The sequence below is a fragment of the Hipposideros armiger genome, unplaced genomic scaffold, assembly GCF_001890085.2.
Source record: "Hipposideros armiger isolate ML-2016 unplaced genomic scaffold, ASM189008v1 scaffold_69, whole genome shotgun sequence".
NCBI classification, from domain to species: Eukaryota; Metazoa; Chordata; class Mammalia; order Chiroptera; family Hipposideridae; genus Hipposideros; species Hipposideros armiger.
The window spans coordinates 2406483-2433879 of NW_017731419.1; the positions used below are offsets into that span (position 1 = coordinate 2406483).

Genomic DNA, 27397 nt, shown 5'->3' on the forward strand with positions numbered 1-27397 from the left:
TAACCAGGAGCCTGCCGGCCCCTCAGCAACCTCAGCTGGGGCTGGAATGATGTACAGGAAGGTCTAGCTGTAGTTATGCCATTGACAGCAGGGGACCGGGACCTGAAGCATCCTCAGAGGGTTCCCATGGAGTGGCATAGGGCGCTGTGTGGTGTCCCCAGTAGGTGGACTGTTCATCCACACCGTACACCCCTGCCGAGCACCTCCTCTGAGCTGGCAGTGGGACGGAACTGAGGACAGAGGCACCACAGGCCGGCTCTAACCACGCTGGGAGTGAGGTCAGACAGCAGCACATCTAGAGGATGGTGACGAGTGCGGCCAGCCAGGTAAGTGCGGGGAGTGCAGACCCAGCATTGAAACTAGACGAGGGTCAGAGAAGGCTTCCTGCATGGGGGCTCCTCTGAGGTGTGTCTAAATGAGGGGTACAGCCGGCCATGAGAAGGAAGACAGTCCAGGCAGGAAGAACAGATCTGTGTCTCATCCCGGGAGGAGAGCTCTAGGCAAGGCTGCTGAGATGTAGCACCAGCCAGTGGAGCAGTGGGACGCGAGGCCTGGGGGCCAGAGGACAGATTTGCATGTAGGCTTGATTTGATGGTCAGACTGCTGGGACCTGTCTCACTCAGTCTTCAAAGAGGTTCCAGCAAAGCACAAGTGTATGCGTGTCCTTGGTGCATGTGTGTGCATGTTCATGCTTGTGCTTGTGCGTGTGCGTGTGTGTGTGTGTGCGCGCGCGCGTGCGTGTGTGTGTGTGTGTGTGTGTATGTATGTGTGTGTGTGAAAGGGGCAGGAAAGTGGAGAGTTGCTGTAGAATGAGGCAAACCAAAATCCAGGCAGTGGGATAGTCGATCAGCTAATTAACTATGTTTTACAGGGTGGTTCCCAATACATAACAATACGAGGCCCCAGGGGTCAGCCCCCTGCCCCAGGGTCATGGTTCACTAAACCTTTCAGCATTTCTACTAAGTGGGAGTTATCATCCACGTTTTCCCAACAATTGAGTATCCTTACAAGGTGTGGTCAGGGGCTTACAGAGCCTCTTATCTCTTTGGCAGAGTTTTCTGGAATCTTCCCTCACTATTACCACTCTGTGCCCCAAACCTTTGGAAAGTCTAAGTCCCTTTTCTCTTTCTTTGAGCCACTGCACCTGCTGTTTCTTCCTCTGGGAGAGTTTCCTGCTTCTGCACCTCCTTCAGATCCTAGCTCAGGTATGACCTCCGCAGGTGTCGCAGTCCCCTGACCCAGCCCCTCCCACCGCAGGCTGTGCTCCTGGGACTGAGCTGCTCAAGGGCACAGTGCTTGCCTGTCAATCACAGCATCCACTGCCAAGTGGCTTTCCACTTGCTAAGTTCCTTTCAAGTGTATAGCATGACTTATGCACCTAGTCTGGTACCTGGGACCAGGCAGGTGCTTAGTAAAGCATCTGTTAAACAAATTAATGAATTCTTGAGAAAGTCAAGGCTCAGTGAGGTTAAGAAACCTTCCCAAGGTCACACTGCCAGTGATCTGCAGAGTTGGCATTTAAACCCGGGCTTCTCTGTGGCTCCGCTCCTGTGCGAGTCCCACTGCACTACCCGGCTTCTGCTTCTCGGGCCAACCTGAGCTGTTCTGCCTCCAACAGGGGGAGAAATGGGGCTCAGAGGCCAGTCTCACAGCATGAGGCGCTGGAGTGAGCCAGGCAGGGTCAGGCCTCAGGATGTAGGCTCAATGGGGAGATGAAGGCAGAGCCCAGAAACAGAGATTGTGCCGATCCAGAGAAGCCGGGGAAACGCGCAGGCCTCACTGGGACCACTGGAGACTGAGTCTTTCCAGCCAGGTTGGTTCCAGCCCCACCTCCTGGGACCAGGCACCTCCTGTTTGACTCAGTCTAAACCGAGCCTCTCGGTTGTTTCTCTTCATGAAAACAGAAAGAAAGCCTCCCCCACATTTTGTCTGAATCCCCCTTGCAAGTAGCTTTTTAATTTTTTAATTTTATTTTTTCCAAGTCTAGCAATGGTTTATTTCTTAAGCAAAGTATGTTAACATACTGTTTTGCAGCCATTAAAAATGATGCTTGCAGCATGTGATTTGGGAAACATCTTACCATATAATCTTTTCTTTTTTTCATTAAAGTTTATGGGGGTGACAATGGTTAGTAAAGTTACATAGGTTTCAAGTGTACAATTCTGTAATACATCGTCTATCTATCGCATTGTGTGTTCACCACCCAGAGTCAGTTCTCCTTCCATCACCATATATTTGATCCCGTTTACCCTCATCTACCACCCACTTCCCCCTTGCAAGTAGTGTTTTGTAAAGTGCCCAGGCTCTCCAAAAGGTGTGTAGACTTATTTAATGTTTGCAAAAAAAATTAATGCTTTATGTTGTCGCCATAATGCAGCCGTGGAGAACTCTACAGTTTGCAAACAGTGTGAGAGCGCAGAAAGCTGCATCTTCTTCCAGGCCTCTCTCTGGGGCCCCTGCCTCCCCCAAACCCCCCACTCCAGGTTTTCCAGGTCACTCATGAGCTCCCAGCGCTACTAGCTGCCTTGCCCTGCTTAGCGGCCTCTAAAATAGCACTTTATGATTTTGCATTTGTTCCTTCAAATAGTTCTGCTTGGCATATCTCTTTATTTAACGTTAAACCTTCTTTTTAAATCAACACACGCACATTGTAATCCATCAAACTGTGTAGGCAGTTGTGTAATAAAATACCTGATATATTTTGAGTGCTTACTTGGTGCCAGGCACCGTCCTGGGAATGGTACTTGTGTAAACTCATTTAATCCTCACCACAACCCTTTTCATTTTCTGCGTGAGCCACGATTTGCATCCAGGCAGTGGATTTATCACCTTTAGGCCATAGCTGGGGATGTTCTAAAGGGAAAAAAAGAAAAAGAAAGATCTGACTCCTCCTTTGCCCCCTCTTCCCTATTTTTAGTACAGTGCTTCTAGCAATTACCTTTGTATCATTTATTTATTTATTTATTTATTTATTTATTTATTTATTTATTTATTTATTTAGAGGTTTTATTGGGGAATCGGGGAAGGGGACCAGCCAAGTTGTTGTTTTTCAATTTCCGTGTGGAGGGCACCAGTCGCCATCTGGCTGCCTGTCGGCAGCTTGTGGCCTCTAAACTCAAGATGCTGAGTTCAGTCTTAGTTGCGGGTGGGCATAGCCACCACCCCATGTAGGAGTTGAACCAGCAGCCTTGTTGTTAACAGCGCACACTCTATCTACTGAACCATCTGGGCGGCAGCTCAGCTCAAGGTGCTGAGTTCAGCCTTAGTTGCGGGTGGGCGTAGCCCGCCGTCGAACAGGCAATCTTGTTGTTACACCAGCTGAGCCATCCTGCCACCTGTTGGCAGCTCAGCGACAGCTCAGCTCGGGCGCAGCGTCACTGGCCCATGTGGGAATTGAACTGGCAGCCCTGTTGCTCAGAGCTCGTGCTCTTAAGCCAACTCTTAACCAACTGAGCCACTCGGCCGGCCCCTCCCTTTGTATGTTTAAATCAATACCTGTCTCCATCATCCTCTCACGGTGCCTGTTGCCTCGTTTTGTAAGGTGAGGTTGTGAGTGCCCTACCGTTTTCCCTGCCTCCCCATGAACCTTCTACATTAGGGGCAGTGTTACATCAGGGTCCTTTATATTTACACCTTGTCCCACATTCTCTACCATATGCTTTGTCCTTAGCTGGACTAATAAAAACAGTAGGCGACATTGATATCATTATTGCTATATCAGAAGTGTCTGATGCCGTTAAATTCCATGTTGGAATTACACTTCCTTCTCCAAGGACCAGCTCCACAAACACGGGATCGCTCAAGGCAGTAAATGAATCAAACAGATTCTCTTTATTTGCACTCTATCCGTTGCTTAAAATCATGCCACATTTTTGTCTATGTCATGTTCGGGTCGTGACTATTGTGCAGGATTTCGTTTTCTGTGTTTGTTCTTTCCTGGAATTTCTAATCGCCTTTCTTTTTTCCTTCTTGCTTTATTTGCCATTATGATCTCTTCCCTTTTTCAGACTCCCCCTTTTTTCATACCTGCCTGTTCTATTGCGCCCCTCCCGGGTGTTTGTTTGTTTACTGTTGCTGGTTTGCTGTCCTCTCAGGATCCTCTCTGTTCCTGGTCCAAGTTGTGCTGCTCCCTCTGCACACCTGCTGCCCACAGGTCATCCCGGGCTCTCTCCATTTCTTTCCTGGGTTGGCGCCTCCTAAGAAAAGCAACTTGGAAAGTAAACTAGCTGAAAAGGCCTGTGTTTTACACTCACACTGAGGGTGGACTTCCAGGTTTAAAATAATTTTCCTTCAGAATTTTGAAGACTTTAGAGCTTTCCATGTTGCTGATGAAAAGTGTGGTTCTAGGTCCTTTGTAGATTCTCTACATTCTATTTTTCTTTCCTGACAGATTTTAGGAAATTTTCTCCATCCTTCGCATTCATATATTATGTGAGGATACCCTTCATTTATTCACTCTTCTGGACACTTACTGGACCCCTGTAACCTGAAGACTCATCCTTTAGCTCTCGGAGATCCTAATGTATTGGTTGTCTTGGGGTTTTTTTGTTGTTGTTTTCTTTTGTTTAAATCAGCATTGTTTTTGCCCATTCTGCATTTCTGAAACTCATTTGTTTGCTCTCAAAGCTTCCAGAATGGGTCAATATTCTCCTACATGTTTTTCATATTGTCTTATTTCTTTGCCTTTTTGTTATTTATTTTGGGTTTTGTTTACTTTATTTTCCAGTCCATCTTTTTTTTCACTTTTTAAAAACATTTTGACATGAATATTTTTAATTTCTAAAAGCTTTTTCTTATCATCTGATTGCTCATTTTCCTAGAATCTATTTTTGTTTTGTAGCTATTAATACTGAGTAGTAGAATGTTCACGTTTTTTGTTTGTTTGTTTGCTTTAACCCATGAATTATTTCTGTCTCCTCAATGGTCAGTTTTTGTGTGTATCTTAATCTTTCTCTTTCTTATTGTTGCTCATTTCCTCATGTGCCTGCTCACCCAGAGTTAAGTCTAGCAGAAGCTGTGGGTGTATTCCTTAGCTAATCAATAAACAGGCTCAGGAAGATTGACTAACTGGCCAAGGTCACCCGAGTAGAAATGTCACAGCTGGTACTCACATCCTAGCCCTTCTGATTTCTGATCTGCTCCTCTTCCCTGACAAAGCTCTGCCTCTCGGTAGCACAGTGTTGCTTACTTTTCATACATGGCTGACACCTCCCTGTAGTGAACCCTGAACGCCTGGTGGGCAGACCTGCGTCCTTCATGTCTTGAGGTCCTTCCTCTGATGTCTGTATATCTTGGAGGTTCTGGGACTCTCGAGTATCTATTATTCTATTCCGCTGCCTCTGACTGTGCCACCTGTATTTGTACTTCTCAGTGCATGACTTAGGGTTTGTAAAAATAGGCAGCAAATGTAGTGCATCCATCCCAGTGCTTTCTATGCAGTAGCCCTCAGCACCTGTTCTCCAAAAGACTCAGTTGATTTTAGGTCCAGATTCATCTGCTCCACTGACTGTAAGAAAGCTGAAATTTTCTAATAGCAGGTTCTGGAAGAAGTGTGGCCCCAGCATGTCGATGAGAGAACAAGCAATTTGATACTCAAAGCCCTGGGAACAACAGTTCCAAAGGAAAAGTTACAAATATATTCAGCTTTTCTGTCACCTTCCCCTTTCACAATTCAACAGATTCCTTTTTAATTTTTTAAAGGGCAAAGATAATATATCGGTTAGGGCAAGCAAAATGACTGTAATAACAAATAACCCAAAAGTGTACTGGCTCAAACACAATAAAGCTTATTTGTCACTCATGAATAGTCCTGGTGGGTGTCCCTGGTTGGTAGACAACTCTCCCCCATGCAGTGGTGCTAGATCCAGGCTTCCCCATCTTGTGGCTCCACCATCCTCTAGGGCTTTGTTTCATCTGTACCAGGAAAGGCACAGAGAGCAGCTTGGCCACTGGCCCTCCCTGGCCCTGGCACTCGTCGCTTTGCTCACATCCTTTGGCAAGACCTCAGTCACATGGCCCCATCTAACTGCAGGGCAGATGGGAAATGTAGCCTGACAATGTACCAAGGAAACAGGGAGCATGGATTCGGTGGGACAGTTAACAGTCACCACCTGAGAGTGTTACGAGCCACCCTGGAGACATCTGCCAGAGCCCCACCCATCCATCCAGCAAGTGTTGATCGCATACCCATGCATGCCAAGACCCATGCTAGGTGATAGGTGATGGGGCACAGAACAGAGTGAGACGCATTTCTCATTCTCCAAAGTGTAGCAGTAGAGGCCGAGGGTGGTGAGAGAGCATCACCGAGCGGCGGAGTGCTCTGTGCAGTACCAGGTGAGAGCAGGTGGCCCAGGAGGAAACGTGTCCACTTTTCCTCAGCAAAGGAGGAAAAGTTATTTCTGGGCTTCAATAGATGCCTGGCTTTCTGATCCCGTCTTGTTCTCACATATATTTCTCCACTGAGAGGCTATTGAATAAAGGCATGTAGGAACTGGAAGGAATCCCAACGATTGGCTGGTATCTTGTCCACCCCAACCCAGTTTAAAGATGAGGACAGTGAGACCTGCAAAGGGGAAGTGGCCTGCCTGCCTGAAGTCACACAGCTAACCAATGACCAGACCTGTAAAGGCAACAACGCTCTTTACACAACCTGGCAGGGGTAGACTCTCATTTGTGCTCTGTTTCTATAGTTTTTCGTCTGACTGGTGTCAGATTCCCCAACCCCTAGCCTTGCTGCCCCAGGAGGAGGTGAGCTGGAGGTCCTTCTGAGCTCTGGCTGTCAGGGGGCATGCAGCCCCTTTCTGGGATGGTTGCTTCTCTCTGGCCCAGCGACCTCTGCCAAGGGTGAGGCCTGCAGGACCCACTCCCAGGCTCCCTGCACCCCCAGCAAAGACTCAGGCTCCTCCCTCTCAGGACAGGAGGCCTCCACTTGGGTATGCTACACGGGGTCCGGTGTACCAACTGGTGCGTGGGAAGCAGCGCCCCCTAGAGGGACTCCTCAGAGCTGGGGCTTCTACCTGCGTGTGAAAGAATTTGAGGCGGTTTATCACTCCAGACTGGGTGCAAAATTAGGAAAATGTGGACTAAGCATCAACCATAGGTACGTTAGCTCATTTACCTTCATCTTCTGCTGCTGAGAACTTTCTCCTTTGAACGTTCTGACTTGCAGAGAGGAAACAACAAAATCACTAAAAGCAAGTTTCTAACAGTCCTCCAGCTTTGGAAAGCGACTCACATCACGCAGGATCAAGAGGGAGCCGTTTACGAGGAGCTTTTATTTATTCCTTTTTTTTGTTGCTGACTCAGCAAATGTATATGAAATCTTTCTGTAAGCGTAAAACTGTGCTAAATACAAGGGGTGCGGAGGATGCCGAGACAGTTAGGGCGGTCTCTGCCCTCCGCTGAGTCTTGGTCTCTGCATGTAGCATGAGTTGAATGTGACTGTGAGGAGGGCAGGCGTGACTGGGGACAGAGCTAGAGGCCAGAAGCGCAGAAGTGAGGGCCTGTTCCAAGGCCCCCCGGGCGGCAGAGGACTTCACCCCTCCGAGGCCTGGGCTCTTGTCTGATGAAGGCACAGTACCCACCTCATGCACGGGGCTGTGCTGGGGAGTACATGGGCCAGCCTGGACAGGTGCTGGGCACAGTGCCAGGTACACAGTAAGCGCTTAATCCATGCTAGCTCTTCCCGGGTATGATAAGGTGGCTAAAGATTCCAGGCAGTGAGTAGTTGGGAGGGTGAGTGGTGCTGGATTTCCGAGCACTGTTCACAAATATTTAATAGCAAAAAAGGGGAAGCAATAAATCCATAGAAAGGGTAACCCCAGCTGGCCCAAGTCCCCATTATATGGACAGGCAAACAGAGGCTCAGGAGGGATCGTATGGCCCGTTTATGTGTGGTGAGACAAGACTGAGGGTGCATGGTTTATAAGTGTATTTTTGTTTGTGTTTGTTTATTTGTTTGTTTGAGTTTCTTTACCTATCTTTTAAGGTGGTATTTTTCCTTGCCTTTTATTTTCTGTGATCGTTTATTGATTCTCTTTTATTTTCTAACATGATGTTTGAGATGGGTAGGAGGCTATCCAAGAAATAGCTCCAGAAGGCGTGTGCTTAGTAGAGAAATAAACAAGTCTGTTGTCTGGCTCGGCGTAAGAACTCTCCAACTGTTGGCACTGTCAAGAGTGATTGCTTATGGGAGGTGGAGATTCCTGTGGTTCTGAGGTGCTCCAGCAGATATCTGGGCAGCCATGCAGTGAAATTATTAGAGAAGGGATTGCGTGTTCCCTGAGTGGTCAGATGGAGAGAACTAACGTTCCAGTCCCTCCCTGAGAGTCAGGGGCAGGATTCTGCTCATGCATTCAGACCTCCTTTCGGAAGCGTTTTTTTTTTTTCTTCTTTTTTTTTTTTAAGATTTTTTATTGAGGAATTGGGGAAGGGGAACAGCCAAGTTGTTGTCCTTCAATCTTAGTTGTAGAGGGCGCAGCTAGCTCAGCTGTAAGTCCAGTCACTATCCAGCCGCCTGGCAGCAGCTCAGGGCTGCTCAGCTCAAGGTACTGTGTTCAATCTTAGTTGTGGGAGGGTGCAGCCCACCATCCTATGCAGGAGTCGAATTGGCAACCTGCAACCTGTTGGCAGCTCGGCGGTAGCTCAGCTCAGGCGCAGCTCACTGGCCCATGTGGGAATCGAACTGGTGATTCTGTTGCTCAGAGCTCGCGCTCTTAACCAACTGAGCCACTCGGCCGGCCCCCAGAAGCATTTTGAAGTGTCTTCTGAGCTCCAGGCCCCAGGGTAGATGGTGGTGGTGATGTCAGGGAGCCAGTGTGCTTGGATTGAGTGAGGTCATGTAAATTATGTAAATATAGAATGCAGGAGTTAATCCAATGGATTCTGGCTCGTGACAACCCCAGGGTTGATGCCCCTGGCTCCTCACAAATCATTGGCACAACTTCTTCTGAAATATGGGCACTTAGACATTCACTCAAAAAGGACTCGCTGCCTGCAGTACGCTTGGCATTGTTCTTGGCCCTGGGGCTCCAGGGAGGACAAGATGGCCATCACATGGCTTCTCTTTAAGGTGGGGAAGAAGAATGAAAAGATAATAGTTTTGCAAATAGCGATCAGAACTTTGAAGAACACAAAGTAAGGCAGATGGACAAGAGTGGGGACCTTTATAGACAGGATGGCCTGGAAGACTTTTCTGATGACGTGGCATCGAGCAAAGCCGAAATGCTATGAGAGCAAGTCAGCACAAATTTTGAGCAAAATATGTTCCAATAGAGAAAACCAGAAGTGCAAAGGCCCTGGGGTGCTATTTTCAAAAAAGGTCAAGGGTGGTGGTGTAGTTGGTACAGGGATGATTGAGAGGGAGAAGGGGAGGTATTTGGACAGGTCAGCAGGAACTGCATCATGTCTGTTTTTTTCAGTTGTGATACCTTATAGCAAAATCCATTTTTAAAAAAATTTCCCCATTAGTGTTTGACAAGTATTGGATCAAAATAGTAACCCTGACTTTTCTCTGCAATTGTCAGTAGCAGTTTTTTTTTAAAAAGCTATCGTTCAGACAGATGCTATTTCCAACTTGGACAGAAACGCCACTTGGAGAGATCCACAGGCAGAGATGACATTTTTGTGTCTCAGAAGATGGTGAAACCCACCCAGCTGTCTGGTCGAGGTGAAAAAAAAATCACATTAACATGCAAATGCTCCTGAGTAAGTGAAATGTTGATGGGTGCAACCCTCCAAAGAAAAACATTCATGAAATGCAGGCTGTTGATACACAGCTAGCCAGCCAAGCTGTTTGCTCAGCAAGACCTGAGTGCTAAGAAAACTCAATCACAGGTGCTGTGCCCTTCAGAAACCAGAGATCTCCCCCGAGTTTAGAAATGGGGGCATGCAAGTGCTGGGGAATCATGAGATGGGGTGGGAGAGCTCCCTTCTTAAATGGACCTTCTGGCCACCTCCCTTTCATATTCTAATGGGACCTCTCACCATGGACCTTGGGGCAAACAATGGAGACCATTACCTCCTATTGCCAACAAGGAGGGGTTCACATTCTTTGCAGGGCTCAGCTTCTGTTTCTGACCTGATCAAGGTCTTCAAGGTGGTTTCCTAAAAAAGGAGAATCATTCCCCTTGTGGGACTTTTTGCAGGGGGTAAAGGAACATGCATTTTCTCAGTAAATGCCCTTTATTTGCAACTTTGAGCCATAAAGAGTGGCAGTGGAGAGAGAGGGAGACCTGTGACTGGGCCCTGTGGGTGTGCTTTCATTTCACCCATGCAGCAGTTGTCAGGTAGTGTTATTCCATTTTGTAGACTGGGAAACTGAGGCTCAGGGATGAAAGAAGGGAGGGAGGTTGGTGTCCGCTTGCCAGGAAGCAATGTAACGGGGCCCTTGGAAGCATGGGCTCAAGGCCGGATGTGTGCGTCCCAATCCCGGCACTCACACCTGCCAGCTGTGGGACCCGCCGTGAGCTGTCCCTTTTTCTCACTTGGCCCACTGTGCTCACTTACACTATGTGAGGGTAGCACCTCCCCCTTTTCGGTTGTTGGGAGGATTAAGATTGTCAGTGGATATGAAGTGCTCAGGACACTGCCTGGTTCCTAGAAAGTGCTCAGTAACCCCAGGGTCTCGGCTGACTGCTCTCACTATGTCTGCTGTCACTCCGCTAGCAGGAAGTGAGGTGATGGCATGGCCAAGCAGGATTGTCCCTGAGAGGGACAACCAAACTCGATACCCAGAGACCCTGCTAGAGCCTCCGGACCTGTGAGAACTCAGAACTGAGGTACAAGGATTCCAGAATGAACCCCCCACACACATACACACAAGGACACACATCAGACTCAAATCACGATGCAGCCTGCACGGTCCCTGGACCTGCTCACGTGGTTCTCATCCAACCCCACGGGGAGGTACAACACCCGCTTTGCAGATGAGATCACTGATGTTCATGATCTTTGCTGCTCTCCCAGAAGCCTCTGTCTGTCCATTTGTCCAGTTTCTCTGGAAGTATTTGCTGCTATTTGGAGAAGAAAAAATACCTTCTTTCTCTTCAGGGTTGCAAACGAAAGCCTCTTTTAGCCAGCGCTGTTACCTATTGCTGCATAACAAGCCAACCTAACACTAGGGGCTTGAAACAAAAGTTATTATTATCTCTTGTGGTTCTGTGCATGGCTGGCACAGCCAGGGCTGTTGGGCACCTCTTTCCACGTTCCTCTCCATGTGGCTGGCTTGGGGTCCTTCACAGCAAACAGTCCCAGGGTAGCTGGACTTCACCCAGGGTGACTGGCTTCCCCAGAGTGCAGTGACCCAGAGGCAGAAGTGGAAGCTGCCAATCTCTGAAGGTCAGACCCAGAAGCCGCCCAGGGCCACTGCCACTGTGTGCTGTCACCCAAGGAGAGGGGACACAGACTCTGTGGCAGAGTGGCAGAGGGTTTGTGGTCGTCTGTAATCCACCACAGCTGGGAAGAGGGGTTTGGCAGATGCTATGGGGTCTGGGTGTGTTTGATCGCTCACTCCCACGTAACGTGGGTTTTGCTAGATTCCTCAGAATAGATCTGGGGCCTCGCCTGACATGCTTGGAGATAGGTCACTTGGCCTAAGTGATTGGGGGATGTGTGCCACAGATGTGCAGAGCTAAGGGGCAGAGAGAGGGAGAGGTGAGGTGAGCACCCGCAGGACTTAGGAAGGCAGGCAGCCTGACCCCCTGGCCTCGGCCTGAGTTCCGGCCTCAGGAGCAGAGCTCCAGCCACCAGGCAGGTTCTAGAGCAGGACACTCACTCCCTGGAGGGTGGAGGACAGGCAGGAAAGTCAGAGGCCCAGGCCCAGGGTCACCAAGCAAGTTCCTGGGGTAGGAACTCAGAGCCTGAGCCGGCCAGACACATGGTTCTAGGAAGTGCACCACAGATGTGGGCTGGCAAGGCCCAGGTACAAGCCCTGGGCACAGACTCTGAGGTGACCGGAACCCGGGGTCCTTGCGCCTCAGCCTCTGAGAGATGGTGGCCTTGGGTCCTGACTGTTTCTGAGAACTAGGGCTGGTGGGGTCTGCGGAAGGGTCAGGGAGTAGAGGGGACACCACAGGGCCTGACGACAGGCCCCTTCCCTTCAGGACCCCTGGCTGAGGACATTAGAAGGTTCCACATGTTCCCTTCAATTCCCAGGCTCCTCAAGGACTCATCCAGAACCTGTAGCCAAAGGCCCCTGGAAGCTCTGGCTCAAATCCAGGACCCCTTAGCATCTATCCCTACCCCACCCCCACCGCGGGAGCCACACTTAAACAGATCCTAAGTAGGGCCTAAGTGAGGCCTGGTGGGTGGTGAAAAGCCTGGTGGGAAGCGTCTGTGAAATAAGTGAATGATGAATCTAAGCATTACCTCTTAAAAATAATATAATAATAATAATAATAATTAATAATAGTAATAATAATAATAATGTAACTTACAGAAAAGTTGCAGGAATAGTAGAGTTCCTGTCACCAGCCTCCCCTCAAGTCCACATCCTGTGTGACCACAGTGCAGTTGGCAGACCCCAGACCTGAACAACCGACGATACCACTGACCACACTGCAGACCTTATTCAGATGTCACCAGGTTTCCCACTCATGACCTTTTTCAGCTCCAGGATCCCACGGCTGGTCACACGTCGCTGAAGTGGCCAGGGCTCCTTAATCCCCTCCAGGTTGTAACGGTCCCCGGTGTTTCCGTGTCTTTCGTGCCCCGGCACTGCTGACGTGTGCTGATCAGTTACTTTGTAGAATGTCCCTCAGTCTGGGTTTGTCTGATGTTTTATCAGGATTGGACCCAGGCTGTGCATTTGGGACAAGAATCCCTCAGAGGCGATGCTGTGTCCTGCTCAGCGCTTCATGTCGGGTGTCCGTGGTGTCTGTGTCTTACCACTGGTGACGGTGATCTTGATCACTTGGTCAAGGACACGTCTACCAGGCTTTTCCACTTTTCAGTTTTGTGCTTGTATTTTGAACGAACCCTCACCCCTCATCTTCTGGAGGGGGGCACTTCCTTACGGTCTCAATCACAAAATGCTCAAGGCTCATCTGATATTTTGCCTTCCCCAGCCTTTCAATCAGCCTTGCTCCTTTCGCTGGAGAAGGACACAAGGAAACCAAGACCCGTGTGCTGGGTGGGCTCAGTGCTACTGGGCATTGCTGCATTCACCCCTCTCAGCAGACACAGCTGGGGATTTCACAGCTATGCACTAACTCATCTCTGTTTCCATATCTACCTACTTGGATGTATATTAAAACCCCCGAGTTCATACTGATAGACAAGGACCATTTTAACCGCCTCCCCATTCCTGATTTGCAACTTCCGTCTCCCACAGTGAGAAAAACCCCACTCTCATTAGCTAAAATATATTTCTTTAATTCAAGTATATACTAAAGTAGCTTCAGAATTGCTAACCATGTCCCTGTGAGAAGCATGTTTACTAAGTAAATACCAGCATTTGTGTGTAGTCTTTCGTCTTCAGCCTTATGCGATATAGTCAAAATCTGTTTTCCAAAGTCCCTTAGGTTGCTTTTTTTCTTTCCCACCCTCTTCAGAGTGGTTGTTATTTATTGATAATAGTTTGGTCCATTTGTTAGTGCCTATATTCCATGTGGCGTTTCCTTCACATCTTCGTTGGTTTCAATCATTTTTGTGGGTATAGGAAATTCATGTGAAACGTTATAATGCTTCTGAGTCAGATTTGGACCAAAAGAGACACTCAGAGAAGTGTCACTGCCTCCTCGTCCCTGCCACCCCAATCCTGTTCCTTCTCCACTCCTTTCTCACTCACCTGCTCTAGATAGCGAGGCTCTTTAATTTCTGATTCCTCTCCCTATATTTCTTCTCCACAGTTGTGTAGATTATATATTTTTATACTCCTTTCTTAGACAAAGAGTACTATACGTAATCTTCACTCTGCTTTTCTAATGTAACCGTATGTCCTGGAATTCTCTCCAGGCCAGCTCCTGTCACTCCTCCCCTTCCTCGGTGACAGCTGCATAGTGCTACATCGCTACGTGGCTGTACTGGAGTTTGCTCAGCCCCTCTCCTGTCTGGGCAGTTAGGTTACTTCCCAGATATTTACATTTACAAATGATGCTGCAGTGAACAAACTTGCGTGTGGTGTGTATTTTTGTAAACCTGGAGATTATCTTCAGGGTAGAGTGCAAAGAGGGGGGTTGCCAGGTTGGTGGGTAGGTGCACGTATAATTTTGTTAAGTGTTGCCCACTTTCCTTCCAGCAAGCTCTACCCTCAACCATTGGGAGATACCTGTTTCTTGTTGAAAGTCAATGGTTTGTGTCCATCCCGGGTCGATTACAGATGAGGACTGGGGGTGCATAGAACTGGAGTTGGGGGTGGTGTGTGTAGGCAGACAGGGCATGAGCAAAGTTTGGGCATAGAATTGGCTACTCGGTTCAATTCTGACCCATCTTTTGATGAGTTCTTGGTTTTATTCACTGCTGTATCACTAGTACCTACAACAGTGCCTGGCACATTGTAGGTGTTCAGTAATTATTTTTAGTGTCAATTCCTTATCTCCAAAATGGGAATAACACTTTCATCTGTGCTGCTGCTGCTGCTGCTGTAGTCCATTGCTCTAGAATTGGCCTGGCATGTAATAGATACACATTAAATATTACTGGAGTGGCTGGCTGGCTGGATGACAATACAGGGCTTGGCCCATGCCCTGTACGTACAGATTAGCAACTGTAATTGTTACCATCGTGTGTAGCTGGAGAAGTAGTTACTGGCCACATCGTGACAGGCCTCGTGTGCAAAGCTGGATCCAGTATCATCTCGGCGATTAACGAGGAGCCGCACTCTACTTGTTATTAATAATAATATAATAATTGTGAACCTTTGTTGAGCAGACTAAATGCTTTACAAGTATTCCGTCTCTTCAGTGGTTCTTTGGAACCTCCTGGGAGTAAGTTCCGGTCACCAGAGATGTCCCGGTTACCATTTCCCTTGAGTAGGCATCCAGTGACCGCTGGGTCATTCTGTGGTCACCTGGGCTGGGCATGAGCATATATGGAGGCGCTTGTCCCTTAGAGAATTCTTGCCTAGCCCCTGCCCAGGACCCCTCTTGGGTGCAAGGCATCTGTCACCTGAAGAGAGGCCCACAGCTGATTTCCTGAGTCCTTGGAAGGCAAGGAGCGGGGCCTTCCTGGATGATGCTGGCAGAGCTGGAGGCCACCTGGTCCAAACATTCATCTTGGAGAGCAAGTTACCAATTTTCACTTACTGTGGTCTGATTTTAGGAGCTAAATGGGTTTTTTAAATTTACTATGAAGTATCTCATGCACATAAAAGAGAATAAATTCTGTGTATGTAAGGTTGGGAAAATTAATTTGTGAAATGAACATCCGCATATCCTTTGCATCTAATGAATAAATAGGAATAAATTCCACAATTCTTTTGCATGGTTTCCAAGTGTCCCTGCTCTGCTCTGGTCTCATCTTCTCCCTGCGGCCCCAGCTCTTACTATACCCACCATGAGCTTCACTGCCAGCCTTGCTGCAGCCATCTGCACCTCGCTCTTTCTTTACACCTGTCAGTCTCCTACCCAGGTGCCCTTTCTCTGCCACCGTCGGCCACTCTAGTCCTGCTAGCCTTGTAGGTCTCAGCTTAGATCCTCCCTTCCCCCCATATTCCAGGGAGAGTTCCCTAGGTGGCCTCCCTGGCAGGTTGGGACTCCCACAATGCCCTGGGCTCACATTACCATAGTGACGTGTTTGTGTTTCCCCCTCACTGGGCCATGAGGTCCTTCAGAACTAAAGGCCTTGTCTTCTCTGCTCATGTCCAATGCTTAGAGTGCACACTCAGAGAATATTCCTTGGAAGCCTGGGCCTCAGGTTCTCAAGAGGGTGCTGTTTCAGGTGACCACTGAGGTCTCTTCTCCAGGGAGATGCTGATGCTTCTTTAATGCTCCGCCACTCAATTTGTCGCCCAGTGATTCTGTATTTCCAGGCAGGTGGTCATCCTTGTTAACAGGACCAGAAGCACCTCCCTGACCCTAAGATATGGAAATGTGATCGAGACAGAGAAACACTTGGAATTATGCCTGAGCCTGAGCCACTCCAGAGAAGGCAGTCAGCGAGTCATGTAAAGAATTAGGATGAAATAGTCCCTTGTCTTGAATGTGTGGTCCCTTTCAGCATGTCAGGGAGCCCAGATTGAGTTCCAAGACTGGCATTATTTTAAAAGACAAGTTTCTACTAGAATTAAATGACACTGAAGCCAACTTCATTCAGCCTGAATATCTCTGCTGTGTTATAGACAGGCTGTTGGAACCTTTGTCATTTGTCATCCTCACACACAGAACAACCCTTTTCAGGCTCAAATTCCAGCCTCTTAAGCCCAGAGACACTGACACATAGATGTCTCCTTGCACAAGTGGCATCGAATGCTTTGTTTTTATCACTTGGATGGTGAGGGTCAAGGATTGTAGGAAAACAAAAGTGCTTAGAGTCTTTCTAGTTTTATTTCCATGTGTGTGTGCTTTGAACATGATAAAAATAAAATAACATAATGAACTACACTATAGAAAAATTTTTAATATTCTCCCCAGGCATTTCTTTCCTAAATGAGTGAGATTTTAAAATTATTATTTGCAATCCTAAATTGACCTGAATTTTAATATCCTGTGTTTTTGTTTTCTTCTTATCATAGTGTGGCCATCTTCCTTTATGTCACTTTGTCACCATCATCTTTAACTGCTGTGCAATATTTCAGTGGCTCATAACCCCATTATTGTTTTTCATTCCCTGTTTGTTATTGATCACCGAGTGGCTTGTTGAAGGAAGATATCTCACTTAGTAAGTGGCTCTGAGAAATTGAGGTAGAGAAGTAATAGAGAGGGGACAAGCAAGTAGAGGGCACAGAGGGTGCCAGGACCCAGCCTGGGCCTCTAGGATTGGACATCTTTCAGCCATGTCCGTCTCTGGCAAGGTCACTGGCCAAGCAGACCTTGAAGTCCTAGCAGGACTTCATGCCACCTTGTAGAAAAGACAGAGAAATGTGGGCAGTAGGAGAAGGGAAACAACAAAATGATGGTGTCAGAAGAGTGCTAACGAGTTAGAATTAACTTGGAAGCCCAGATAAAAATTGGAAAGTGAGCCATCTAGACAACAGTATGCAGGGTATTCACATCCTGTGGTGGATTATCTGAAGCTGGGAGTGGGCAGAAATCAACCAGCTGAGATGGAACTCAATCCACATACACAGTCCTGTCCTTGAGTTCAAAACACTCCCTCTCCCAACAGGAAGGGAGAAGGTGGCTTTGCAGCTTCATGAATCCACAGCACAGGTGGCAGACCCAAAGCCGATGTGGCTCTCAGTTCTGGGCAGTATAATGGACATGCCACATCAGAATGAGGGGAGAGCCCTGCCCCATTTGGGCTGGGGAAGCCTCTCCTAGAGTAATGCTTTAGGGGGGGGCCTTTCCAAGAGAGGGATCATGATTAGGAGGGGCTCTACGGACAAGTAGAAAACAGAGGGAGCTTAGCTGGAGAAAAGGGGGCTCATGGAACCATAAGAACAAGCCTCAGTCATCATTGTCATTTAATCATAACAGCTGCCAGTCTCTGAGGTAAGCAATTTACAACCATTACCTTTAATCCTACAAGCTGATATTACCCCCACTTTACAGATGAGGAAACTGAGTCTCAGAGAGATGAAGCTGCTTGCCCAAGTCACACAGCTGGAAAACCACGGAGCCAAGATTGGATCCCAGGTGTATTTGAGGCCAGTGTTGCCTTTTCTCTCCACTGAATACCAGGTTTTCAACAACTGAAGTGTTGCCTGGCAGATGATGACGAGGGCTTGTTTTTGTTTAGTTGCTAGTTGTAGAAGTAGTTCCAGTGGCTGCAAGCTACAGTGAAGATATATTTTTTTAAAGCAAAGAAGAGCTTTCCTGACTCAGCTGTCGGCAGGTAGAATAAGCTATTCTGACAGGTAGTAAGTTCCAGAGAGACGGGTGGTATTCAAGAGGCTCCATGACTCTTAGTAGAGTTCTTCTAGGGGGATTTCAAAGGTCAAGTGGAGAAGCAAACAAAATACATTTGAATACCCCTTCTGTACGAGTAGAAGTCCTTTGGTTGCAAGCAGCAGATATTGATAAGAAATGGATTCTGACTGCCTTAAGCAAAACACACTATTTTTTTGCAAGGATATGGGGTAGAAGGAAATGGTGACCCAAACTTTAAAAAGGACAGAAGTCAGGCTGGTTCTGGGCATCCAGGCAGCAGCCGCTAATCTCTTACTTCAGCACCATGGCCAGCGCACATCAGCGGTTACACTTCCATCATCCTACCTAAGACCAGTTCCATAGAGAGCATCTGATGGACTTAGCCCGGATCCAGGCCCAGCCCCTTGGCACCTTGATTGACAGCATCCGTTGGGCAGGGTAATTCTCCAGACGAAATCAAGACACTGATACCAAGAGAAGGGCATGGGCACTGGGATACCAAAAGCTGCTGCACAGCAAAGGGAACCGCCAGTTGTAATAATTATTAATTGATTAATTATTGGATAGATAACAAAAGCCTGTTCAGAAAATGTAAGGTAGAAAGAACAAGCATCCATGTACCCACTACCTAGTTTAAGAAATACTACCAGTACGTCAGGGGTTCCCTGAGCAAGCCTCCCTGATTTCATCCACATCCCCTCTCCACTTAGTAATCACAGTTCTGGATCTGGGGTGTATTATTCTCTTGCTTTCCTTTGTAATTTTATCACATTTATATCTCTAAATGACGTGGTGTTATGTTTTCTGTGTTTCTGAACTTCGTGGAAAGGAAACCATCTTTTATGCAGTCTTCTGCCGAATGCTTTCCCGCTCAACATTGTATTGGCGATTCATTCATGCCTGTTGCAGATTTCAAGCCTTTTCACCCCATATGGAATTCCAATGTACCAACTATGACAGCAGATCCAGGCCACTAGACGGACACCTGTGTTTCCAGCAGGTTGCTGATACTGATACTGCTGTCTGTGGACGTTCTTGCCTGTGCACCCGGGTTTATAGGTGCAGGTGTTTTCAAGGTGTGTGCCCAGAACTGGATGGCGAGTCATCCAGGTCTGAGAATGTTCAGCTTTACAACATGATGGCATCCTGTTTCCCAAAGTGACAGTAACCAGGTTGTACTCCTTCAACTGGTGTCTGAGTCCCTGTTGCTTCACGACCTTTGTCAGTGTTTGGTCGTTTTGTGGAATTTTTTTAGCTCTTAGCAATCTGATAGATACTGTGTTTTTCTCTGATTACTGAGGCTTTCCTTCTATGTGGTTATTTACTCTTTTGAGAAATGCCTGGACATAGTTTTTGCCCAGTTTTCTACCAGAAATTTATCATTTTCTGACTGACTTTATACTAACATGATATGTATGATATATATATATATATATATATATATATATGTATATGTATATATATCCCAGTTAGTGGCTTAACTCTTCACTTTTTGATACTTTTTGGTAAAAGAGGTATTAAATTTAATGTTATTGACATCATTAATATTTTCTCATAGTTTGAGTTTTTATGTCTTATTACAATATCCTCTACCCCAACATCATAAAGATATTCACTTATATTTTCTTCTAAAAGTTCTTAAGTTTTCCCTTTCACAGTTGTCTATAATCCATCTGGAATTGGTGAAATACTGGCTGGATTTAATTTATTTCTTTTCATATGGATACTCAGTTATTCCAGCACTGTTTATCCAAAGGCCCATTTCCCCCTGGTGATCAGCGGTGCCCGTGCATGCATAGCTCTGTTTCTGTTCTTTTGGTTTATTCATCTAGGTTTAATTACTAAAGCTGTATAATAATTTTTGATGTCCTATAAGGCAAGTCCCCCTACCTATTCTTCTTTGGTAAATATCTTGGCTATTATTAGCCTTTTGCACTTTGATATACATTTTATGATCAGCCTGTCAAGTGGCACCAAAAACCCTGTAGAAATTTTGACTGGAACGGCAGTGACTCTATAGACTACATTAGGAACAACTAATGTTTTTAGGATATTAATCCTGTGCTCCGTGAAGATGGTATGTCTTCCTTTTTGTGTATGTCTAGTTTTATGTCTGTTAGTAAAGTTTTCTAATATTCTTTATAAAGATGTTACACATTTTTGTTAGATTTGCTTCTAGATACTTTATATGTCGGAAACTATATGTCTCTTTAAAATAAACATCTTTATTGAGATGTAATCTACAAACCACAAAAATCACCTATTTAAAGTGTACGATTCAGTGGTTTTAGTATGTTCACGAAGTTGTGCAACCATTTCCAAAATCTAAGTTTAGAACGTTTTATAGCAAAAAGAAAGACCTTTCCCATTAGCTGTCACCCCCTATTACCCTTTGCACCCAGCCCCTGGCAGGAAGGATGAGTGAATGAGTGAGTGAATGAATGAATTTATAGCTGTGCAATACGTTTTATTTATGTCAGACATTACCCAGTCTCAGCCTTCGCTTTTTTGTTTTATTTTGGTTTTGTTTTCCCCTCCTAACTCTATTACTGCTCTGATTTCCAAGCTGATCTTCCAGCCTCTTTCCTTCTCCTCTACCACTCTTCATTTTTAACATCCTGGCCAGATCACTTTTTCAAAGATAACAGTGTTCCAAATACGTCTCCCTAAGAAGCCTTCCGTAGCTCCCTTGTCAATTCAGCTGCCAACATGGTTTCTATGGGGAAATTCAGGCTGATGACTCAAGTACCTTAGAAACAAACTTTTGTGATGCAACTTGTTTGTGAGTCGGAGAAGGCCTTTTCTGGGCCCTAGGTTTGCTGCAGTGTCCTTAGAAAGTAAACACAGTCCATTTCTTAGTCCATTCCACTGCCTCCTGAGTCAGAGTTATCTCAGGTTAACTCAGGGAAGAAGCTAAATTAAGACTTGAAACCAAGCATCCTCTGTGACAGGCGCTTTGTTTTGCTTGAGTGACCATAATGATGGGTCTTTGGTTTTAAGGGCATCACTAATTGTGTCTCTTTCGACTGACCGTGGCGATCTATTTGCGGCCCTGCAGAGATGGGGACATGCCGGATCACCCCACAGTACCCACTCATTCCTTCAGCATGCTTTCCCCAAGCACCTGGTCCATGCCAGATGCGTGTTCTTGGAGGTAGAGATTCAAAAGCTTACCCTCTCAGGGCTCAAACAAGAAACCCATTAAAGAGATAACTGGTGCTTGGAGGGACATCTGTCCAGAGCAGAGAAGGGGGTGGATTTCTAAAGCACTTACTCCTTGCGACTTCATGGAAAGGCCGGGCCATGGAGTCACCAAAATAAAAGAGGGGGTCAATCTAGCACTCACAAGCAAGCAAGCAGATGCGACTACTTTGAAAAGACATTTAGCAGTATCTACTAAAGCCAAACACATGCATATGCTATACCCCAGGTTTTCTCTCCTGGGTGTTAGTGGCCAGTAGGAAATTGCACCCATATAAATTTTACCCCAAAAGAAAAAATTGCAAACAAATATTGAACTCTAGTTAATATGTGCTTGCTATAGTATTTCAGAGGAAGTAATAATATTTGCAGTTTACTTTGAAATTCACCTCCCCACCCCTCTAAAAAAAGATGGATGGAGAGAGGCATGGGCAGACATCTGATAAATCATGTATAGTTAACATGTTAATGGTGGAATTTAGATGATGAGCATTTGGGTGCTCCCTGTAAATTTTTTTCCTATATTGAAAAATGTCATATAAAACATTGGGGGAAATGCACATGTATGTTTGCCAATAGACATGTACAAGAATGTTCATAGCAACATAATGGCCTAACACAGGAAACACCCGAACACCCAGCAGCAGCAAAATAGACACATAAATTGTGCGTCTGTTTATATAACGGGATACTTACTGTTCACCATGAGAATGAATGAGCCATGGCTGCACACAACATGGGTGAATCTTGGCAACATAATGTTTGGGGGGAAAAAACAGACTCGAAAGTGGACATGCTGTATGATTCTATTTCTGTGAAATTCACGAACAGGCAAGACTAACTTAGGATGTTTTCAGAAGCCAGGATGAGGTTGTGGGGGAAAAGTGAAAAAGGATAGTGAGTGGAATGGAATGCCCCCTGGAGTGCTGGCAGGTTCTGTTTCTTGATCTTGGAGCTAGCTAAACAGATGTGAACATTTATCAAGCTGTACATTTAAAGTCTGTGCACATCTCTGTATGTTTATTATACATCATTAAAAACTATACAAGGAGAGAAAAAGAAAACCAAATAGCTCCAACTAGAACCTTTGCCTGGATGAGCTGGGGAGTGGGGGTAGGAACTCCCTCTAAGCCTATGTAGTAAAACAAAGTTGTGAAGGAAATGAAACATATCTTTAAAACATTCATCTTTTCATTTATGTGCACATTCATATTGCATTAATTCCCCCAGTCTTCACTGATTGCCTGTCTCCCCTTCACACAGACGTCTATCTGCCTATATAATATGTTCCGAATCCAGACCTGATCCTCAAGGTACGACCTTGCCCTTTCAGTGGTTCACATGCCGGTGGGAGGGGAGTGCAGACATTTAACTTTGCAGCCCTACTCCCTGCATTCCTGGATTCCTGTTTTCCAGTTTGTCATCCTTTCCGGACATTTTCCATGACATATTTTTTTACCCCTGCATTAGTCAGGGTTCTCCAGAGAAACAGAGCCATAAAGAGAGAGAGAGAGAGAAACAGAGAGAGAGAGAGAGAGAGAGAGAGAGAGAGAGAGAGAGAGAGAGAGAGAGGGAGGGAGAGGGCAGATAGATAGAGACAAAGAGATTTATTATAAGGAAATGGCTTTTGTCCTATGGAGGCCAGCAAGTCTCAAGGTCTGCGGGGTGAATCAGCAACCATAAGACACAAGAGAGTCAATGCTTTAGTTTCAGGAGAAAGGCCAGCAGGCTCAAGACCCAGGAAGAGCCGATGTTTCAGTTTGAATTTGAAAGCAGGAAAAAGCTGATGTCCCAGCTCAAAGGCAGTCAGACAGGAGCTGGCCTTACTCTCAGCCTTTTTCTTGTTTGCTGGACGTCAACTGATTAGACGAGGCTCACCCACACTGGGGACGGCAATCTGCTTTACTCCATCCACCAACTCAAATATTCATCTCACCCGGAAACATCCTCACAGACACATCCAGAATAATGTTTGACAAATGTCTGGGCACCTCGTGATCCAGTCCAGTTGTCACACAAAATTAACCATCATAACCCTGGAGCATGAAAAGCCTTCTGGCTCTAAAGGCACAGCTCTCTAATGAAAGAAATGAGGCTGGGAGGCCCCGGGCTGATCCCGGTCACACCCCATCAAGTAGACAAGCCGCTGTCACCGCACACACATTGATACTTTTTGACATGCGGTTTGGATTAGTGGTCAGTGGGAAAGAGGCTTCAGCTGCCCACCAGGCCCCCTGGACGGCCATGTTTATTATCTTACAAGATAAAATAAACTTATTTGAGTTATTGCAAAATATATCATACGTGCGAAAGAATCTCTGAAACTTATGTCTACAATTTAAAGGATAATGATAAAAAATGAACACCCCAGTACCTCCCACCCAGCTTAACAATGGAAAATAGCATGTTGAAGGCCTGTGGTGCCCCTCCCCCTGGGCCTCCCAGTCTGTCCTTGTGTTAATCATTCCTTTGCTCTTTATAAAAAATAATGTATATGTCTCTAAACAGTATAAAGCTTGGTTTTGCCTGCTTTGAGCCTTTATGAGTTGACTCATATGTATTCTTCTGCAACATGGTTTTTTTTTTTTTTCTAGCTGAGCCATCCTGCCACCTGTTGGCAGCTCAGTGGCAGCTCAGCTCGGGCCGTGAATCAAACTGGCGACCCTGTTGCTCAAAGCTTGCACTCTTGAGCGAGCTCTTAACCAACTGAGCCACTCGACCAGCCCCTGCAACATGTTTCTTCACTCTGCATTAAGTGTTGGGGCTTCATCCACATTGTCACGTGTAGGCTCAGTTCATTCATTTCACTGCTGTATAATATTCCATCATATGGACGTGTTTGTCTGTCCTGTTCTTGGTGCATGTTTGGGTAGCCCCCACTCAGTCCTCTGCTGTCACACATGGAGCAGAGCTCATAGGACTGTTCCTGTCCACATCTCCAGGTGCACAGGTGCAGGCCTTTCTCTAGGGTACACACCTAGGGGAACAGGTGCCCAACCCAGTTGTAGGCTATGTGTCTCTTCGCTTTCCTGGGTAATACCAGGGAACATTCCAGAATGATTTTACCAGTGTATACTCCTGCTAGAGGTTATGCATGTTTCTTAGGGTGCCTTGTACCCTTACCGTCTTATCTGGTCTCAGGACATTGCTTTCTCAGGCTCTGTCCATCCTGCCCGTATCACAGCTAGGACTCGGGATGGTTGTGACTGGGACGCCCTCTATACCCTTTGTGCATATGTAGGACAGTCCAGGTCTTGGGTGTGATCCAGTACGTGGACATGTGTAAAATTCCCGCTGGCACGGGAGAACACGCAAGGTTTAGTTTGACTGCCATGCAGCTGTCTCCATTTCTGCTTCAGGGAACAGGGAGAAACAAGCCCGATAGAGTGGGTGGCGCCCAAGCTAGACTCCTGGACGATTCTCTTTATGCCAATGTCAGGACATTCATCCTTGAAATTGGTAAGCCACACTCTGACCTAGTAGTCCCCAGGCATGAAATCACCACCCCTACCAAACCTGCTTGGCTATGGGGGAGGTGCTCAATAATGATAAATCTTTTGTGCTGCCTCTTTCCAATTACAGGTTAGCCTAGGGAGGAAGATAAAGACATTTGCAACCAAGATGGTAATCACAAATGGAAATGACGAGGACAGAGGAGGTCAAGAAAAAGAGAGCAAAGAGGAGAGCGTCTTGGCGATGCTGGGGATCATCGGGACCATCCTGAACCTGATCGTCATCATATTCGTATACATATACACCACTCTGTGAATGGCCCAGAGGCTCCTCAGACACCTCGGGATGGCCAAAAGATGGGAGTCCTGGATGTCAACCAAGCAGTGACTGGATACTGCACAAACAAGCAGGCATGACCTACACAAACCACTCGATCAAATGCACCTTCGAACTTCATAAAAGGTCACAAAAATAAACCGATCCTGCTGCAAGGAGCAGACTCTAAAAGCACAATGAATCCAACAGAACTCATTAACACAACAAGGAACTCAACGTCTTTGGCAGGGGGCCCAGAAGACGGCTTGGAAGACCAGGCTTTGACGCCATTGGCGAGCGGATGGGTACAGACATTTATTACCCCAGATCGCAGGCAGATACCACACACCCGAAAAGAGCAACAGGGCAGACGCAGCTCCTCGGCACGTTCCCAGGACATGCGTTTCATCTTCAGTTCAGGAGCTGTTTAGCGTGGAAAACCATAGGGGCAGTCCTTGGACAGGCACCCCACTCATCAAAAGTGTCTATTTGATACTGGGGAGATAACTTATTTTTCTTTTTTCATTGGCCTGACGTGTGTATCAAGGTTTATAAATATATATTTTTAATAAATGTGCTCTATTTTTTAGCATGAACCAAATATTTGGAGAGGTACCCCTGGATTCCTAGAGCTTTCGTTGGTTCGATCTGCTTTGCCCCCTAGGCCGCAGATGTTCTGTTGTGTAGGCATTCGAGTCCTATGTCTCTTATCTTTTACCGTCTCTCTCTTTCTCTTTTTGGTCTGAAGGACATTTTTCCATAATACCCTCCATAGTCTTGGTTGGTGCATGTTTTTGGATTGTCCTTTGAGTGGCTTTTTGTTGTTATATAGGAGACACAAAGTGATTGTGGGCATGTGGACCTTGGATGCACCGTATCCTTACTAAGAATTATGCATGAACAAAGGCTGTGTGATCCATCAGCTTCAAGAAATTTCTAAAGGACTACCACTGAGGAAGAGCGCAGCTCTATTTGCAAACCAACTGTAGGATGGACCGTTCCGCTTCTCACTGACAGCATTCTCATTTCATTCTTGTGACCATGCATTGATCAGGTTTTGATTTTAATGGCCATGTACCATGAAAGATGGAAAGAAACGGGAAAAGCTCAGCATTAGGTGCATAGTCCCTTCCTTAGCGAGCCACCTGGGATCCTCTTCAAAGTAGATGGGGTGTGAATGACACATGGACTCCGCAGTGTGAGAGCTCACTTCAGGCTATGAGGACACCCCTGGGACAGGTGACTCTTCAAGGGCACTGGAAGGGACATAACGATCGCCCTCAAGGATTGCTGCGCTTCTTAAAGCTCCTGGTTTACACCCACACGAAGCTACTTTCTCCTCGGCAGGGATGGTTGAATAAATACAGATTGGCCCTGTTCTGCTGGCTCCCCGAGACTGCCTTTTCCAGGCTGCAGTGGCGTAGCCTTAAAAAGAGGGTCAGGATTCCTTCTGCCAGCGCCAGCCTTGCCCGTGGGTGAAAGAAGCAGCAACCTGCCTAGTTGGATTTGAATGATGCCCAGAGGTCTCCGCTGCCAGGCCTGTCCCTCTCCAGGCTGTGGTGTCTGAAACTCCACCATTAGAGAGTCATTTCTTGGGCTTGGCTAAGGGACCAGGCTCTTTTATAAAGCAAACGCCCCTGAGCACCTGGCTCTGACAGTGATTCATCAAGTGTCTTTCCCACCAGAAAGAGTGAAGTTGACCTGTGTGCCAGGCACTGTACCAGATGCATTATATTCCTTAAGGCATTGAATCCTCACAGTATCCCATGAGAGAGGGCGTCTTTCCCCCATGTTGTAGGAGAAGAAAGGAGAGCTCAGAGAGGCCAGGAGATGTCCCTGAGATCACGTGGCTAGGAATAGCGAGTCAGGACTCAAACCCTGATCTGCCCGATTCCTTAGCCCAGTGAGGGCCTGGATGCTGCTGGGAAGAGAGGAGACAAGAGGTGGACATAGCAGGACAGGGCCTCGGGGTCGGGACACAAACCCGATGGCCCTGCTGAGCGCCAGCTCTGCACACTCCCTCCCCTTCCACCTCCTCAGAAAAATAACCCCTGGGAACTCCTTGGACACTGGCAGAATATCATACCAATAAGGACGAGGGACAAGAGGAGGCTGGTTTGGAATAAAATGGAATGTGTGATTCCAGAAAGACTGTATGAAAATTCTGAGCAGTGAACAGAGTAAACAATAAAGGTGCAAAGGAAAAAAAAAAGTATCGATGTCCTTTTTTTCCAGCATTGTGGTATTTTAACACATCGTGTCATTCCTTTGCCTATGCATATTTTTTATTGTATTAAAAAAAAACCTGAACGTGACTGTTGAACTGAAACTGTTTTATTTAGACAGTAGAAGCCCCAGTGATTTTTTTTAAGTCTACTAATTTGAAATTTATTGAGGGGAAAAACTGCTTTTTCCATCCTCTGAACGGCTCCCCAATGCTTCTTCTAGATTGTCCTTATCCA

General features: G+C 46.6%; 1 long non-coding RNA gene across 1 annotated transcript in view; it reads left to right on the top strand.

Annotated features, from left to right (window-relative positions):
• The window catches only part of LOC109382725 (uncharacterized), a 45698-nt gene extending 18551 nt beyond the window's left edge, over positions 1–27147 (top strand). Inside the window, exon 3 of the long non-coding RNA XR_002123971.1 lies at positions 24750–27147. This is a non-coding gene — a long non-coding RNA (uncharacterized LOC109382725). The remainder of the gene's footprint in view (positions 1–24749) is intronic.
• Positions 27148–27397: the final 250 nt, after the last annotated feature.